We start from the raw sequence: 5,056 nt of genomic DNA, 5'->3' as shown, positions 1-5,056 counted from the left end.
TGGCAGGGCTTTTTTCAACACTTTAAAGATGTCACTCCAGTGTCTTCTGACTGACTTCACTAGTTTCTGACAAGAAGTGTGATGTAATTCTTGGTTTTTAAAAAATGAAACATCTTTTTTCTCTGGCTTCACAGTTTTCTCTTTGTGTCTATGTGCATGTTGTTGTTATTTTGATGTCTGTGTTGCTTGATCTTTGAATTTCTTGCAGTTTAGTTTGACATCTTTCATCATGTGTGACATTCTGGCCATTAATTCTTTGACTGTTTCTTTTCTTCTATTGTCTCCTGTGATTTCTATTACGTATTTATAGTATATTTTCTTCATGTTGTCCCATAGCTCTTAGGAGGCTCTGTTCTGTTGTGGGTTTTTCACCTCCTCCCTTTTTTTCTTTCTGTGTTGTATATTAATATATAATCTAAAATTTAGATATCTAAATAAGATAATACCAATCTTATTTCAGGTTCACTGATTCTTTTTTTAGCTGAATCAAGTTATCTCTGTTATTGTGGGTTTTTTAGTCTAGCATTTTTGTTTACTTCTTTCTAAGGAAAGAATTTCTAGTGAAGTGCTCCTTCTGTTCATGCATGTTCACCATTTCTACTAGGTTCCTTATCCTATTAATCGTAGTTATTTTAAATTTCATATCTGATAATTCTAACATCTGGGTTACATCTGAGTTTAGTTTTGTTATTGTTTGCTTGCTTTTTCATGTATTTTATGTTTTGGTTGAAAGCCAGACTTTGTATGTAAGAATATAAACATTGAAGTAAATAGTATTTGTGACTAATAATGGATATGTTTCCTCTTCTGCTAGGCCTTTATTTCTAAAGTTGAGTAAGTCTAATCAGGAGTTGAACTTGGTTTGAGTTGTTATTGCTACTGTTGCCTGCAGTTCACCACCAATTATATATTCCTTGAGAATGTCCTTGTGCTTAGGTTGGTGGCGATTAAGTTGCCAGATTTTGTTGTTGTTGTTGGAGTCTCACTCTGTTGCCCAGGCTGGAGTGCAATGGCATGCTCTTGGCTACCCCAGTGTCGACCTGCTAGGCTCTGGTGATCCTTCTACCTCAGCCTTCCAGGTAGCCAGAACTACAGGAACGTGCTACCATGCCTGGCTAATTTTTTTGGGTGTGGCGATGAAGACTTGCCAAGTTGCCCGGGCTGGTCTTGAACCTGCGGGCTCAGGCAATCCACTCACCTCGGTCTCTCAAAGTGCTCGGATTACAGGCTGAGCCACTGAGCCCAGCCCCCAGATTTTTAAAAAAATGTATCTACAGGTTTTCCTTAGGAGCCTCAGAGAGGGTCTCTCCCCATGTTCATTTCTCTCCAGTGGTAGATTGCTGCTACTTGTCACTTGGAGCATTCTAGGAGGAAAAGAGTGTTCTCTGTTATTTTAATTTAGCGTCCATCTTTTTTTACAAGTCAAAAAAACTTTTATTATAGTTTGCATATTTTATAGAAAAATAAATGTAACAAAGGCATCTGGATTGTAATAAAAAATACACGTTTATACACATTGCTCCACCCCCATCTGGGATCAGGGTCTCCCAACATCAGGCGCAGCAGCTGCATTTGTCTGATGCCTCTTTGCAGACGCAGTCTGGACACACTTGGCACAGCCCACGGGGCAGCAGGAGCAGCAGCTCTTCTTGCAAGATGTGCATTTGCACTCTTTGTACTTGCAGGAGCCAGCACAGGCACAGGAGTCACCAGCGACACAGGAGCAGTTGGGGGTCCATGTTGAGCCCAGGCGAGGTGACAGTTCTAGCAAGAGGGAAGAGGCAGAGGAGAAGTGGGAAGCTGGTAGCTTCTGTCTTAGGCAAGCCCTTTGATCCAGCATTTCAAGGGTGAGGCTCATTTTGTGATCTTGCCTCTCCCTCAGTAGCAGGGATCCTCTAGCGATCCAGTTTCCTGACCCTCCTGCAGTGGTAGAGGATTTTTTTTTTTCTGTTTACCTTCCCCTGCAACAATGGGTATTACCTGTGCCTCTGGGGCAGCAGTTTTGCTGACCTTTCCTCAGTGGCTTAATGCTTTTGTTTCTTCAGGGATGAAAGCTCTGGTTGGGACTTTGTGTCTCTCCTGCAGTAGGGACTGATTTCTTTTCCCAGGATTGGATCTGGAGAAGACCTTTTCTAATTTCCCACCCTTCCTCAATAACGGAGAACGGAATACTCTTGAGCACACAGTGAGCCCTGTAGAAAATAGTCTGCAAGTAGGTATGAATGTCTCGTGTGTCTAGTCTCTTAGTATATTTTCATGGTAGCTCACCCTTGGCCTTTTGCAATTTTTCAAAAAGTTTGGCTGAGATTTTCTTACCCAGAGGTGGGGTAGTCCCAGTTTTTCTCCTGTGTACTGCCCTCTGTCAGCCAATCCTCATGACCCCACCCTCGTCTAAGACAGCCGTCTTTCTTCAGGGTTCCATCTCGGTGGCTGCCTTCTGACTTGAGCTCTGATGGAATCAAGAGAAACTGTGGTTTTATAAATTGTCCAGCCTCTTGTGGTCATTAGGGTGAAAGTGCCATTATCTCCAGCTCTGTGTGACCTCCTCAGAATCAAAAGTCTCCTGGAAAAGATTTAAGCCCTAAATAGTACCCCATCCTGATACAGTTCTCTTCATGCCTTAGAAGAGGGCACGCCAGATGTTCTCTATCTTGAATGATACTTGCGTTAATGAATTGGATAAAATGCAGAGTCCCTTTCCCGTTATACCCATGGTTCAAGAAGTCTGTAAAGGAGAGAAATGCTGGCTGTTCATACACACAGAGAGATGGACCAGTTCTACCAGTTTTAAAACATTAGGGAAGCAAAAGGTACCTCTCAGTGCTTAAGAAACATAAACTTTATGTTGAGGCAATTGCATTCTTAAATGATTCTCTTAAGGTATGTGGGTTAAGAAAAATTTTAGTAGAGATTATTTCGAACACACAGAAGTAGATAAAAGACTTTACTGATTTCCCCATATACCTACTATCCAGCTTAAAACAATTATCTAACAGTCTGACCATTTATAGCTCTCTCCCAGGGACTTATTTTGAAGTATCCTTTCTTGTGTAAATGAGTGTAAGGAATTGTAGATTTTTATTCCACATTATATGTATTTTAAAAAATATGTTGACTTTGGATGCAGAAAGATCATGGCTACTAATTTTGTGCTATTTGCACTCAAAGGCATTCATTTAGTATTTGACTGGGTGTATTTCAGATATTGTTCTCTCTCTCTCTCTCTCTCTCTCTCTCTCTCTCTCTCTGTGTGTGTGTGTGTGTGTGTGTGTGCTATTTGCATTCAAAGGCATTCATTTAATGTTTTGGTGTATTTCAGATATTGCTCTCTCTCTCTCTCTTCTCTCTCTCTCTCTCTGTATGTGTGTGTGTGTGCTATTTGCATTCAAAGGCATTCATTTAATGTTTGGGTGTATTTCAGATATTGCTCTCTCACTCTCTCTCTCTCTATGCTATTTGCATTCAAGGCACTCATTTAATGTTTGACTGGGTGTATTTCAGATATTGCTCTCTCTCTGTCTCTCTCTCTCTCTCTCTCTCTCACACTGTCACTCTCTTTCTCTCTCGTTAGGGTCTCATTCTGTTTTCCAGGCTGGAGTGCAATGGGATGATCATGGCTCACTTCAGCCTCCGATACCTTGGGCTCAAGTGATCCTACCGAGTCAGCCTCCTGAGTAGCTGGGATTACAGGCATGTGCCACCACACCTGGCTACTTTTTAAATTTTTTTTGGAGACAACGTCTTGCTGTGTTACCCAGGCTGGTCTTGAACTCCTGGGCTCAAGCAGTCCTCCCGCCTCGGCCTCCCACAAGTGCTGGTCTTTCAGGCATTAGCCACCGTGCCTGACCGTATTCCAGATCTCTTTGATTTATGTGATTGGTACCTACATCTACAGACAAAGGTTCTGGAGGCAAGGACATTTTTCCCTGGTATTTGTAGACCTTTCTTTCTCCTTAAACAGTAGCCTGTTATACTGCATTCAGTACATTGGAGTTTCAGCAGACATCCCCTCATAATTTAACTCAAATGAACAGATTAATTTTCATTCTTCATTGAGACTGCTATTTGTACCTACATATTCAAAGAAAAAAGCAGAATAACTTGACTTTACTTTCCTGGTTGTATTTTGAACTATTGTACATGTGTAAGAATTCAGTGTTTAAACTCCATGTTCTTTATTTTTTTAATATTTTATTTTGGAATGATACTAGATTAACAGAAATTACAAAAATAGAACAGGGAGTTTATATTTACCTTTCAGCTATCTTCTTTTTTTTTTAATGTGAGAAAGCAGGATTTATTGAGAGGACAGAAAAGCTCCCACAGTGGGAGGAGACCCGAAGGGGTCGCCTATCACCTATCTTCTAATGTTAAAAACGTAATCATGGTACAATGATAATAGCCATGCAGTTAACAGTGATTATGTGTTCTTATTTTGACAGCTGGTGAATTAGTTCAAGAAATTGAAAATATGGAGAAGACTAGGATGAGTCTTGAAGGTAGTAAACTCAATGAAAGCGTACGTTGATGGTCTGTTTTAGTATCTGGGTAGAAATAAAGGAGAGATAAGTTTAATACCCTACTGAAATTAAAGCAAGCAATTATTAAATCTGTTTAGGTGAAACATACTGAACGCATTACCATTTAGTGTCTTAAGATTTACTTGCAACTAATTTTAGGTAAACTCCAAAGTAGAGTTTGTTCATAAGCTAGAATCCTATTAGAAAAGGCCTGTGCAGCAGGTAGCTTTAATATTGGTCCTTTCTGTGGTGCTTGTATTTGATAAGCTACTTTGGGTCTTCATCTATAAAATGAAAGTGTTGAACCGGATGATCTCTAAGGTCTCCTTTTAGCTCTGGCATTCTGCAATTCTGTGATTATACTGATAGAGATACTAAGTCATTGTAAGAGCTTATGAGAACTGGGTATTCTGTTGAGCTTTTGGGAGAATCAGAGACCTAAAATTCTTCACTGTTGCCTTCCTCTAGCTTGATGGCCCAAAACTCGAGGACAGGATACCAAAGAGGAAAATAGTCATCGTGTCCTGTGACATTGG

At 40.3% G+C, this 5,056-nt stretch overlaps 1 pseudogene; it reads right to left on the bottom strand.

The window, feature by feature from the left end:
• Positions 1–1,553: 1,553 nt before the first annotated feature.
• LOC110594782 lies at positions 1,554–3,920 on the bottom strand (annotated as a pseudogene).
• Between the last annotated feature and the right edge of the window lie 1,136 nt (positions 3,921–5,056).

The sequence above is a fragment of the Carlito syrichta genome, unplaced genomic scaffold (genome assembly GCF_000164805.1).
Source record: "Carlito syrichta isolate Samal-C Ts95f unplaced genomic scaffold, Tarsius_syrichta-2.0.1 Scaffold6440, whole genome shotgun sequence".
Classification (NCBI taxonomy): domain Eukaryota; kingdom Metazoa; phylum Chordata; class Mammalia; order Primates; family Tarsiidae; genus Carlito; species Carlito syrichta.
The sequence above is the reverse complement of the archived record's forward strand: the minus strand, read 5'-3'. Positions and strand labels throughout refer to the sequence as shown.